The following is a 14,727-nucleotide window of genomic DNA, read 5'->3' as shown; positions in this document are numbered from 1 at the left end:
ACACAACACTGGAGGTGTGGTCTCACCAGGGCCCTATACAACTGCAGTAGGACCTTCTTGCTTCTAAACTCAAATCCTCTCGCAATGAAGGCCAACATGCCTGCTGTATCTGTATGCTTACTTTCAGTGACTGATGTACAAGCACACCCAGGTCTCGTTGCACCTCCTCTTCTCCTAATCTGACACCATTCAGATAATAATCTGCCTTCCTGTTCTTGCCACCAAAGTGGATAACCTCACATTTATCCACATTAAATTGCATCTGCCATGCTTCTGCCCACTCACCCAAATTATCCACGTCACCCTGCAGCTTCATAGCATCCTCCTCGCAGCTCACACTGCCACCCAGCTTTCAGTCATCCGCAAACTTAGAGATGTTACATTTAATTCCCTTGTCTAAATCGTTAATCTATATTGTAAACAACTGGGGTCCTAGCACCGAACCTTGCAGCACTCTACTAGTCACTGCCTGTCATTCTGAAAAGGACCCGTTAATTCCTACTCTTTGCTTCCTGTCTGCCAACCAGTTCTCTATCCATGTCAATACCGTACCCCCAATACCATGTGCTCTAATTTTGCACACTAATCTCTTGTGTGAGACCTTGTCAAAGGCTTTTTGAAAGTCCAGATACACCGCATCCACTGGATCACCAGAACCTGCCCCTTGGGAAGGCAGGCCACTCCGTTTATGGTTGAATAAGCATGGGTAGTAGTGTTGGTTCAGTCAAAGGTGCCTATGTGCCATGGATAGGTGGGAGTCTGTGTCGTTGATTTCTTTAATGTTTAGGTTAGAGGCACAGCATGGAAACAGGCCCTTCGGCCAACCGAGTCAGCACCGACCAGTGACCCCAGCACACTAACACTATCCTACACACGCTATGTCCTTCATTTACACCAAGCCAATTAAATTACAAGCCTGTACATGAACCTACAAACCTGTGTATGGGAGGAAGCCAAAGATCTTGGAGAAAACCCACGCAGGTCATGGGGAATGCATACGAACTCCGTACAGACAGCACCCATAGTCAGGATTGAGTCCATGACCCTGGCGCTGTAAGGCAGCATCTCTATTGCTGCGCCATCGTGCCGCGCTTCTCTCTTCCTTCTCCAATCTGACAATCAACCGCTCCTGAACTGTATTCACCCATCACTTGCCAGCTTTTGCCCACCCCTCCACCTCGCCTCTTTCCACTCTTTCTGCCCTCCACTCTTTCATTCCAGAGGAAGGGTCCCAAACTGACACGTTGGCTGTTGAGATACAATGTGGAAACAGGCCCTTTGGCCCACGAGTCCACACCAACCAACAATCACCCATATACTAGTTCTATACTACACCTTAGGGACAATTTGCAGAAGCCAATTAACTTACAAACCTGCATGCAGTGTGTGCTCGTGGAACAATTTATGTGATGGATTGACTACTGGGTCTAATTTCTGAGAATGCCTGGTATCCACATATCTTCTGATTAAAATTGACATTCTGCCCTAACAGGCAGACATGAATAACGAGCATTGTCCTTATTGAAATGCAGTTAAACATAGATTATGTAACATCAACACCAATCATTTATAGCTGAGCAAGAATGACAGAGGAATTAGAAGATTGGTGTGGGAGCAGAAATAGATCAGAGTGGCCATGGTAGATATCTGTAAGATTTCAACTTTGTAAAGTGACTGGTGCTCTAAGGGTGGCAAAGTGGCACAGCTGGTGAAGCTGCTGCCTCACAGCACCAGCAACCCAGGTTCAATCCTGACCTTGGGTGCTGTGCGTATGGAGTTTAGGACATTCTCCCTGCAACCACGTGGGTCTCTTCCAGGTGCTCCGGTTTTCTGCCACATCCCAAAGACGTGCAGGTTTGTAGGTTAATTTACCTCTGTAAAAAAAAAAATCCCTGAATGTGTAAAGGAGTGGATGACTAAGTGTGATAACATAGAACTAGCATGAATGATTGGCTTGGGCTCAATGGGCAATGTTTACATGCTGTTTCTCTGTACTAAATCCAAGGGAACTAAATGAAGGGAAAACCAGAAGTCGTTTAAGGAAAAGCAATTCATTTGCAAGAATCTTCACTGCCCCAGGCCTGTTGAGTTGCACAGCAGCAGATTTCCAGTTAACATCTGCTTCCACAGTTGAGGGTCCATGCTGTTCTTGAACGCTGTTGGTGCACTGAAAATAAAACACAGGAACTATTAGTAATGCATTGTATGCTAATTGGCATCACGCAGCCTTCACCCATACACGCATCACGTGTGTTGAGCATCACACGACAACTTACCAACACGCACCATCTGTGCACAAGCACAGTCGATTTCCTGATAAAGTTCCATCACATGGAACATAAGAATGTGACGGTACACAGCAGAATTGTTTGTGCTCACAACTCTGGCGATGTTTCTTTATTAACATCTTCTCTGCCTCAGTTTTATTATTTCCTTCGGCATCTGCTCCCTCTTTGGTATTCAGCATAAGTATTATCTCACTCCCTCCGCCCATCCCAATCTATACCGAGTGTGGGGTGGAGGATAAAAAGACAGGGAAATCCTTAATGTGCAACACCTCAAGGGTGGTGAATGGCAGCAGAAAGCACATAATTTGGGTCCAGAAGGTTGCAAAGATTGTGCAACAATACCCTACTCATGACCACATATCAGGATAACACCTTCTTTGTGCATTAGTTCTGTTGCGGTTTCTCTGCCTCAGATAGATTGGTTCCTTTTGCATCTGTTCTGATTTTGTCTTGTGATTTTTTCCCCCCTGCCACCTGATTGCAGACTCCTTTAGTGATTCTGCAATGTTTTCTTGCGCTGGCCCATGCTTTAAAAAAGACTGAATAACTGGTTGCCTGATAAACAGATTAGCTCAATGATACCAAACCAGATCAATAGTGTTTTAGTGATATGCTAGACTGTGGGACCCATTGGGCCCCTTTCCCCCAACGTAATATTCCACCACTCACCCGTTCTCCCAACGCAACCCGATCCCCCAACACAATATTCCACCACTCACCCATAGCCCCAACTGCTCAGGTGCGGCTCATTTCCCCACATCCCCCAGCACTCCCTCGCCCTCCTCTTCACCCTCCCTCTTCTTTCCCTTCTCCTCCTTCCCTCCCCACGCCCGCCCTCACCTCTCCTTTCCCCTGCCCTCAGTCACTCCCTCCCTCCATAACTCCTCTCCCCTCTCTACCCCATCCTCTTCCTCTATCTCCCTGCTTCCCCACTCCTCACCTGCCCCCATCCCACTCCACAACTAAAGAGAATGTTTAAATAAAATTAAACAACAATCCTCGCCCTCTCCTCCTACCCTCCACCAGTCCCTCTCTCTCCTTACAACAATGTAACAAATCTCTCATTGCACTGGGTGTTCTGTCATGTGTAACATGGTAACAGGCAGGGCGTTTTAAAGTGAAAAGTTTGATTTTTTTAAAGTGAAAAGTTAATTTTGTTAAGTATAAAATGTGAATAACGTAAAATATAACATCGATCTGAATTGAACAATGCTGTGTTCTTTAAAACTGACTTTTTTTTTAATGGAAAAGATCCCATTGTGATGTCATTGTGGGGTGGAGCACTGCTGATGGGCAGTTTATGTAAATGAGATCCCATTGTGATGTCAAACGCTGCTAACTGCCAGTGCAAGTTCAAGTGATTTTTGTCAAAGTGGATTTTGTAAAGTTTAAAATGTGAATAACTTGTAAAATATACCATCAATCTGAATAATGCATACCACAGGACAATGGTGAGTAAGGTGGTCCAAAAATTGTAGCGCTATCGTGTACCGTTTTCACGTAGTTTCGGGATCACACAGACAGAATCACAGACATAACAGCAAACAAAGTGAGAGTATTAGTAATATACTAGACCAAGTGGGACCGGTTGGAGGAGGCAGGGGGACAGGAGGCCTGGTCCCCCAACGCAACCCGTTCCCGAAACGCAATATTCGACCACTCACCCATAGCCCCCACGGGAGGCCTGGTCCCCCAATGAAACCTGTTCCCCAACGTAAGATTCCACTACTCACCCGTTCCCCAAACACAACCCGTTCCCCCAATACAATATTCCACTACTCACCCATAGCCCCCAACTGTACAGGTCGGCTCCTTTTTTCACTGTCCCTCATTTTAAACTTTTTAAAAAATGCAATTGCACTGACATTTTTTTATTCTTTAATGTGATGTAGATGCCACTGACAAGGCCATCTTTTCTTATCCAAATCTAATGATTAAACTTCCAATTTAGAGAGCAATTAAAAGGCTTTGCAATCACACATATGCAGGGTTAGGCTGGCAGATTCTTCCCCTACAGGGCATTTGCTGGCAAGGACTCTGGGATAGCAACAGTGTTCTGGGATAGCAACAATGTAGCGGGTAGGGCTACAATCCCATAGCTGGGAACTGCCAGTGCAGATTTGAAGAAATCCTTCTCAAAGTGGGATTTTGTCAAGCTAAAAATGTTAATATCGTTAAATATAACATCAATCTGAACGAAACTTGACACAAACCACCACAGGACAATTGTGAGTAAGGTGGTGCAAAAAAATTTAGCACTAACGTGTGCCGTTTTGGCGATGAGAGTTTTCGTAATATATAGATAGATAGATGTACTGTATATATATATATCTAAATACTTTTAAAACTCTGTGTGTGTGTGTGTGTGTGTGTGTGTTTGTTTGTGGATGTATGTCTGATTAGATTTTCAGATTAGATTTTTGGCCTTTACAGGAAGGATGTGGAGGCTATGGAGCTGGCGCTGATGAGGTTTAGCAAAATATTGCGTGGATTAGAGGGTATTAGCTATAAAGGCAAGGTTGGAGAAACTTGGATTGTTTTCTCTGGAACGTGGGAGGCCGAGGGGAAATCTGATAGAAGCGTATAAAATTAAGTGAGGCATAGATAGGGTAAAAAAAAAACTTTTCCCTAGAGTGGAAATGTCAAAGACGAAAGGGCATAGTGTTACAGTGAGAGGGGGAAAGTTTAAACTTTTCCGATGATTCGCCACTCTTTGAAGATGGATAAATCTCCCCGACCTGATCAGGTATATCCAAAGACACTGTTGGAAGCTAGAGAAGAAATTACAGGTGCCCTGGCTGAGATATATGAAACTTTATTAGATACGGATCAGGTACTAAATGACTGGAGGATGACTAATGTGCCTCTATTTGACAAGGGCTGCAAGAAAAAGCATGGGAACTATAGGCCAGTGAGCCTGACATCTAAGGTAAGCAAGTTAGTGGAGGGGATTCTGAGGGATAAGATATATATGCATTTGGATAGATAGGGGCCAATTAGAGAGAGTTAGCATGGTTTTATACATGGGAGATCGGGTCTTACAAATCTGTTGCGATTTTTGAAGAAATAACCAAAAAGGTTTAAGAGGTCAAAGGCAAAGACATTGATATGGACATCAGCTAAGCATTTGATAAAGTTCTGCATAGTAGGCTGCTCTGGAAGGTTAGGTCACATCGGATCCAAGCTAGCTGATCAGAGAGAGAATTGGCTTCATGGAAGAAGGAAGAGAATGATGGTGAAGGGTTGTTTTTCAGACTGGAGGCCTGAGACTAGCGGTGTGCCTCAGGGATTGGTGCTGGGGCCATTTCCGTTTGTGGTTCTTCTTCTTGTGTATGGCGTGCACAGCCTAAAGTTGTAGGACAACTTGTTCTATTTGATCTTATTTGATTGTGCACGCCGGGTTGATTGCATTCGTCGAAACAGGACGGACCACGTGAAGGTTGCAATCTCCCACCCCCGTTTGTGGATTATATCAATGATTTGGATGAGAATGTAGAAAGCACAATTGGTGAGTTTGCAGCTGACACAAAAGTGAGTAATATCAAAGAGAGTGAAGATTGTTATCAAAAATTACAGCAGGATCACGATCAGTTGGGCAAGTGGGCTGAAGAATGGTCAATGGAGTTTAATGCAGTTAAATGCAAGGTATTGCATTTAGGGAAGTTAAGATATGGTGGCCAAGAAATCTTTCAGTACATTGGTCTTTATCAGTCAGAGTATTGAGTATAGAAGTCGAGATGTTATGTTACAGTTTACAAGATGTTGGTGAAGCCACACTTGGAGTATTGTGTTCAATTTTGGTCACAATATTATAGGAAGGATGTTGTTAAGCTGGAGTGCAGAAATTTATGAGAATGTTGCCAGGACCTGAGGGCCTGAGCTATAGGGGGAGGTTAGGCAAGCTGGCACGCAGGAAGATGAAGAGATCTTAGAGAGGAATGTGAGAGGAATAGATAGGATGAATGTAGTCCTTTACCTGGAGTGAGGTAATCAAGAACCAGAGGGCATAAGTTTCAGGTGAGAGGAGAAAGATTTAATGGAAACCTGAGGGACATTTTCCACATCGAGGGTGGTGGAACAATTATGGAACAAGCTGTAGGAGGACGTAGGTAGATACTATCTTCTTCTTTTTCTTGTGTATGGCGTGCACAGCCTAAAGTTGTTGGTCAACTTGTTCTATTTGATCTTGTTTGTGCACGTTGGGCTGATTGCATTAGTCGAAACAGGGTGGACTACGTGAAGGTTGCAATCTCCCACCCCAAGGCAGGTACTGTAACACATTTAAAAGATATTTGGACCGGGACATGGATAGGAAAGCTTTAAAGAGATATGGGCCCAATGTAGGCAGGTGGGACTAGCGTAGACGGGGCATCTTCGTTGGCATGGGCAATTTTGGCTGAGTGGTCTGTTCCCATGCTGCATGACCCTTTGACACTAACTGTAAGAAATTTATCTTTATTTCAGTCCAAAATGGACTATATATTTTGAGAATATGACCCCTCGTTCTAGACTCCTTGGCAAAGGGAAACATTCAGTTCCATTAAGCCCTCTCAGAATTTTTTGTTCACTCAATTTCTTCTGAACAGGGATTGAACATGCTCTCCTCATGTGACAAGTACATCATTGCAGGAACCAGCCTGACAAACCTAAAATATTCCCGGTGTGGCTTCAATTGCAGTAAAATACAGAATGCTGGAGTGGCTCAGTGTGTCAAGCAGCATCTGTGCAGGAAATGGACAGGCGACATTCTGCTCATCTTCAAACCGGTCATTCCCACCACAGATGCTGCCTGACCCACTGAGTCTGCCAGCACTTTGTGTTTTGCTCAAGATTCCAACAATTGCAGCATCTTGCGTCTCCGTATGATTGCAGTGCTTTGAAAGCAATTTCTTAGGCAATTTACCTAATCAATAATAGAAAGTAGGAAGTACTTTGTCCCACTATTCATTCATTCCTGCAACAGCCCCTCTTACAGAACGAAATAACAACTGATTTCAGATTCCCAACCACAAATGTCACATATCCATGTACTCTAGGCATGCTGACTGACCCGCTGAGTTACTCCGACTTTGGAAAGAGTTACAAGATGGAGGCACAGGCAAGCATTTAAGACAGTTCCCTCAGTAACTCCGTGGTCAATTCGTCCCTTCCCACCCAGACCACCCCCTCCCCTGCAACCGTAGAAAATGCTACACCTCCCCCCTAAAGTGTCGCTTTACCTCCCCCCTCGATTCCATCTAAGGACCCAAACAGTCTTTCCAGGTGAGGCAGAGGTTCACCTTCACCTCCTCTACTGCATCCGCTGTCGTAGGTGTCACCTTCTCTACATCGCCGAGACCAAGCCTAGGCTCGGTGACCGCATTGCCAAACACCTCCGCTCAGCCCGTATTAACCAACCTGATCTCCCGGTTGCCCAGCAAATCAACTCCCCCTCCCATTCTGAATCTGACCTTTCTGGCCTGGGCCTCCTCCATTGCCAGAGTAAGGCCCAGTGCAAATTGGAGGAACAACACCTCATATTTCACTTGGGTAGTTTACACCCCAGCGGTATGAACATTGACTTCTCTAATTTCAGGTAGTCCTTGTTTTCTCCCTCCTACCCCTCCCCCTTCCCATCTCTCCCATATAGCCTACTGTCTCTTCCTTTCTTTCTCCCCCCCCCCCCCCCCCCCCGACATCAGTCTGAAGAAGGCTTGACCCGAAATGTCGCCTGCTCCTTTTCCCCATAGATGCTGCCTCACCCGATGAGTTTATCCAGCATTTTTTGTCTAGTTTCGCCGAGTTACTACAATATTTTGTGCCTTAACAGATATCAGAAAGGTGTGTTTGTTCATCTGGCAAATTAAATCTTTTATTTTCAGGTAAACAGAAGGCTGAGTGATTGCTCGTAATAGCACCAATGAAGTGTTAATGGCTTTGTTAAACCTTTTCTGTGGATTACTTTAATCTTAATGGATCTTATTTCAACATCTGCATGGAGATACAGATCTAAATAGTTAACAACTACTGACGCTCAGCCTGGTTATGTAAATATATGACACTGTATAAATCATCACTTGTATTTCAGGCAAGGTTCTGTCAGTTAGTGAAGTGAATGTAATTTAAGTTTCTTTGACTGGAGAATAGTGCTCTAAATAGACATTTTGAAATCCAAGCAGCTTCATTTGAATCCTTTTGATTGCCGACCTGCTGTGGTTTGACTCACAGGCTGAGGTGGATCAGTGACGACACTAACTAACGTCTTGGTCTTGCAGCATACCTGACACACTGCTGAATCAGACTCAATTTGCAGCTAATTCTCAGTGTGAACTAATCCGTCACGCTTGTCACTAACGGCTTTGCGTCTAAAGTGCAGGATATTTTTACAAAAACCCATACTGGAGATTATTAAAGGGCGAGATCACAAAAGCACTCAGGAGGCGTGAGCAAGGAGGAGTGAAACTGGGTCACGGTTCAGATCTGGTTGGGTCAGAAGTGCTTGGTCTTGGATACAAATTCTTGAATGAAGTACTGAGTTTGTGATGCCTGTCGTACTGCCCGATGGCATTGGCATGATGCAGACCAGGCACAGAGAACAGGCACATTGCTCCTCATTCAGCTGGTTTTCAACAGGAATCAGTCTATTTTCTCAGATTGGAAATGTAATCCTAAATTTAGGAAGATGGAAGAAAGAGGTAATTTTGATTGGATTGCAGTTATATAGGGTGGAAACAGGCCCTTCAGACCACCGAGTCCACACTGGCCATCGATCACCCATTCATACTAGTTCTATGTTATCCTACTTTTGCATCCACTCCCTATACACCAGGGGCAACTTACAAAGGCCAATTAACCTACACACCTGCACGCCTTTGGATGTGGGAGGAAACTGGAACACCGGAGAAAACCCTCGCGGTTACAGAAAGAATAAGCATACTCCACACAGATAGCACCTGAGGTCAGGATCGAACCCTTGTCTCTGGCACTGTGGGGCAGTGACTCTACCAGCTGCACAACTGTGCTGGCCAGTGATATTGGGAAGTTTCAGTAACTATCAATCTCCCCACACTTCCTCCTACACTCAACTCCTTTGGCAGACTGCAAAGAGGCAGGACTGTCAAGGTAACAAGATGACATAAAGCTGGGTGGCAGTGTGAACTGTGAAGAGGATGTTAGGAGGTTGCAGGGTGACCTGGACAGGTTGAGTGAGTGGGCAGATGCGTGGCAGATAAATGTGAGGTTATCCACTTTGGTGGCAAAAACAAGGGGGCAGATTATTATCTCAATGGGGTTAGTTTAGGTAAGGGGGAGGTACAGCGAGACCTGGGTGTCCTTGTACACCGGTCGCTGAAAGTTGGCATGCAGGTACAGCAGGCAGTGAAGAAAGCTAATGGAATGTTGGCCTTCATAACAAGAGGATTTTAGTATAGTAAAGAGGTTCTTCTGCAGTTGTATAGGGCTCTGGTAAGAACACATCTGGAGTGTTGTGTACAGTTTTGATCTCCTAATTTGAGGAAGGACATCCTTGTGATTTAGGCAGTGCAGCGTAGGTTCATGAGATTGATCCCTGGGATGGCAGGACTGTCACATGAGGAAAGATTGAAAGACTAGGCTTGGAGTTTAGAAGGATGAGGGGGATCTTATAGAAACATATAAAATTATAAAGGACTGGACAGGCTAGATGCAGGAAAAATGTTCCCAATGTTGGGCGAGTCCAGAACCAGGGCCCACCGCCTTAGAATAAAGGGGAGGCCATTTAGGACTGAGGTGAGAAAAAACGTTTTCACCTAGAGTTGTGAATGTGTGGAATTCCCTGCCACAGAGGGCAGTGGAGGCCAAATCACTGGATGGATTTAAGAGAGAGTTCTAGGGGCTGGTGGAATCAAGGGATATGGGGAGAAGGCAGGCACGGGTAATTGATTGGGAACGATCAGCCATGATCACCATGAATGGCGGTGCTGGCTCGAAGGGCCGAATGGCCTCCTCCTGCACCCATTTCCTATGTTTCTATATTTCTATGGGCCATGTTCGTCTTTGGTGCTCGCAGAGGACAGTATAATTCAAGAGAGAGTTGAAAGGTGCTGAAAAAATGCAGAAATTATTTACGAGGATGTTGCCAGGACTTGAGCTACAGGGAGAAGTTGGGCAGGCCAAGACTTTATTTAGTTCAAGTAGTTAACATTATATGTGAAAAAGATACATCTTCTAGATGCGCTGGGACGCATCCTCAGTGATGTGACCTGGGGTCATCGGGTGTTTCGAGTCTCACAACATCAGGCACCCCCGCCCAGGCGACCCAGCCGGGGTTGATCAGGCCCCGACTTGCGTCCCAGCAGCAACCGCCCACGGATCAGCCATCTTAATAACTGCTCTGCAGGGGTTGGGAGACTCTAGTGTGTGGAGGGACTGGGCTCTGTGGGGTGAATACCGTCGTGCTCCTCCTGCGCCTCACCAGGTTCAAGGCCTGTGTGCTGCACCTCTTTCCCCTTCTCCGAGCATTTCATTCTTGCCTGATGGATTTTTAGGCCACGGTGGTTCATTAGGTCTTTCCGTAGCTTTGTTGGGTGTCTTTCTCACAAAAGACACAAACTGGGGTGCTAACCCAGCCTGTCCCGGGTGCCGTCTTTCCGTGCCGTCAACTCTCTCCAGTAGACACCAAACTATTCGTGGTTGTCACCCGGTCTATTCCTAGGTGACACTGGCTGAGCCAGACTTCAATGTGAAAAATATAGATTATTGCAAATTATATGTATTTATTCAGAACTTCTTGATTCTGCTCACAAATCCACTACAGCGGTTAGAAAGTAATTTATTTCTGAATACGTAACAGAGATCTTGATGGAAACATGAAAACCGAAGTTATGAACATGATATGTGAGCAAGGAAAACGATCTTAGAAGTAAGGTCCCAACCTGAAACACCAGCTATCCATGTTGTCCATCGATCTGCCTGACCTGCTGAGTTACTCCAGCACTTGTGCGTTTCTTCATGGAATAAAATAGTTGTAGATTTGGTTTAAGTGATTTGAACTACATGAATGCCCAACCCCCAGTCTTATTGCTCAATTGTGATTTTTTTTTTAACAAAGACAAGTCTTTCAGTGAAGATACTGTCGACCCAAAGTGCTGCAGTAACTCAATCAAGTCAAGTCGAGTCAAGTCAAGACAATTCAATTTCTATAGCACATTTAAGAACAACTCTCTTGACCAAAGTGCTTTACATTGGTGCAGGTACTAACTTGTTACACACAGTGGTTCATACATCAACAGTACATACATAAATACATACAGCCCTCCATCAGAGGACGTCAAGAAAGGCTTGAGAGTAGAAATAAGTTTTAAGTCTAGACTTAAAAGAGTCGATGGAGGGGGCAGTTCTGATGGGAAGACGGATGCTGTTCCAGTCTAGGAGCTGCAACCGCAAAAGCACGGTCGCCCCTGAGCTTATGCCTAGACCACGGGATGGTCAATAACTCCAAGTCGGCCGATCTGAGGGACCTGGAGGTGGAGTGGTGGGTAAGCAGATTTTTGATATAGGTGGGGGCAAGCCCTTTGTAGACATAAAGAAGGAGCTTGAAATTGATTCGGAACCACACAGGGAGCCAGTGGAGAGTGGCCAGAATAGGGGTGATGTGGTCCTTTTTTGGGTGCCCGTCTGGAATCTCGCTGCGGCATTTTGGACCAATTGCAGGTGGGACAGGGATGATTGGCTGATGCCAGTGTAAAGGGGAGTTGCAGTAATCAAGGCGGGAGGAGATAAATGAGTGGATGATCTTTTCGAGGTCGTCAAATTGGAGGAATTGTTTTATTTTAGCTATCGTCCAAAGCTGGAAGAAGCTAGCTTTTACCACGGCATTGACTCGTTTGTCAAATTTCAATGCGGAGTCAAATAATACGCCAATGGGTCTGGCAACATCTCTGGAGAAAAAGGATGGGTGGCATTTCGGGTCAGGACTCTCGTTCGGATGCCTGAAGACGACCCTTCTTAACCATATATAACCATATAACAATTACAGCACGGAAACAGGCCATCTCGGCCCTACAAGTCCGTGCCGAACAACTTTTTTCCCTTAGTCCCACCTGCCTGCACTCATACCATAACCCTCCATTCCCTTCTCATCCATATGCCTATCCAATTTATTTTTAAATGATACCAACGAACCTGCCGCCACCACTTCCACTGGAAGCTCATTCCACACCGCTACCACTCTCTGAGTAAAGAAGTTCCCCCTCATGTTACCCCTAAACTTCTGTTCCTTAATTCTGAATTCATGTCCTCTTGTTTGAATCTTCCCTATTCTCAAAGGGAAAAGCTGATCCACATCAACTCTGTCTATCCCTCTCATCATTTTAAAGACCTCTATCAAGTCCCCCCTTAACCTTCTGCGCTCCAGAGAATAAAGACCTAACTTATTCAACCTATCTCTGTAACTTAGTTGTTGAAACCCAGGCAACATTCTAGTAAATCTCCTCTGTACTTTCTCTATTTTGTTGACATCCTTCCTATAATTGGGCGACCAAAATTGTACACCAAACGTTTCTTCAGACGTTCTGACCCGAAACATCACCCATCCTTTTTCTCCAGAGATGCTGCCTGGCCCATCTCAGGTAGGCACTCTGTGTCTATCTTCAGTATATACCAGCATCTGCAGTTCCTTTCTATACTCATCCTTCAGTACTTTGACTTTGAGATGATCTGCATAACATCTGCAAGGATGTTACAGGAGATTGTGTAGGATTAGATAGTTTGTGGATTCCAAGGTGTGCATTGAAAAGGAGGCTGCTCAGTAATAAGAATCTGAATGTCAAACAGCCATTTGATATTGCTCAATTAATGGAGAAAAAACACAAGGCTGAAGAAAGGTCCCGACCCAAAATGTCATCTGTCCATTACCCCCCACAGATGCTGCCTTACCGCTGAGCTCCTCCAGCAGTTCGTTTGGTTGCTCATAATTCGCACCGACATCCAGTGAAGATCCAGACTCCTAACTAGTTGGGTCCCATCGACTACATCTTCTCAAAATGGAAGAATCACCAGACGAGATCACACAACGCTAGGTTTAGTGACCATTAACGTGGAACTAATACACCAGAGAAACAGGATCTTCAGTTACCATGTCTGTGCCAGATATGATGTGGTTCAACTAATCCCTTCTGCCTGCATATATATTTTGTATATCTTTCATTCATTTATTCTATATCTCCATATCACCGCCTGCATCTCTCATTTCCTTTTCCCCTGACAGTCAATCTGAAGAAGGGTCTCGACCCGAACGTCTCCTCTTCCTTTTCTCCAGAGATGCTGTCTTACCCGGTGAGTTACTCCAGCTTTTTGTGTCTATCTTCGATGGGTGGAGTATGTGACAAAGGCTCGAGGTAAAATGGAGACAAAAGGTATCAGATAAGGAGAGGAGGAGATGTGAAATTTAGAGATGGTGGTTGAAATCTGTGTGCAATGGGGTTGGATGGGGCATAAATAAAGAGGGGGGGGGGGGGGTAATACTTGAAATTGGAGAATTCAAAGTTCATACTGTGTAGAAAGGAACTGCAGATGCAGTCTGAAAAAGAGTCCCCACCCGAAACATCAGCCATCCTTTTTTTCCAGAGGTGCTGCCTGACCCAATGAGTTACTCCAACACTTTGTGTCTCTCTTCAATATTCATACTGTTGGGTTGAAATCTACTCGATTCTGCTCTTGCAATTTGCATTTGGCCTCACCCTGGCAATGGAGATGTTCAAGGATAGAGTGGCCAGTAGAGGAATGGGTAGGGGAGTTAAAATGGTTATGAAGCATTTCACATCAGTCTGAAGAAGGGTCTCGACCCGAAACGTCGCCTATTTCCTTCGCTCCATAGATGCTGCCTCACCCGCTGAGTTTCGCCAGCATTTTTGTCCACCTTCCATGTTTCTTTGGTCATTTGCCTGATTTCACACAAATAAAACTATCATTAAATTCTATTGAAATCCTTTTGTGCTCTGGGTTTAAAATGTTGCCATGGTAGAACATCATTCATTTTTTGAGGGTCTCTTTTGTTTTAAATCTACAGGTTAGGATATTTGAAGAATATTTACACAAGAATTAATAATAATCAATTATATTATTGGTAATAGGCAAAGTGATTTGAAAACTTGCTGATAGATTTTTAATTTCCACTTTCCTAACTATATCTGGACATTAGTTATCTCAATGAGTTATGTTTAAAAACAGATGCATCACTTTTCATTAAAGTATAAATATGGTGCTATTAAGTATAGCAAGGCAGTCAATCATGCAGAAATGTATTTGATCTTTTGCAGCTAACTGCGACAGAATAATCACAAGCCTGGATATTAGATTGAAAAGTCGCTGTAAACATTTGTTGATCAATTCATGAAAAATGACATTGAATCTGAACTCCCCCTATTTAAAAGGCATAGGCCTTCACTCCTGTCAAATACCATTGAATTGTTAATGGGTTGAT

Source organism: Amblyraja radiata, chromosome 16 (genome assembly GCF_010909765.2).
Source record: "Amblyraja radiata isolate CabotCenter1 chromosome 16, sAmbRad1.1.pri, whole genome shotgun sequence".
NCBI lineage: Eukaryota > Metazoa > Chordata > Chondrichthyes > Rajiformes > Rajidae > Amblyraja > Amblyraja radiata.
This window is presented reverse-complemented; position numbering follows the sequence as displayed.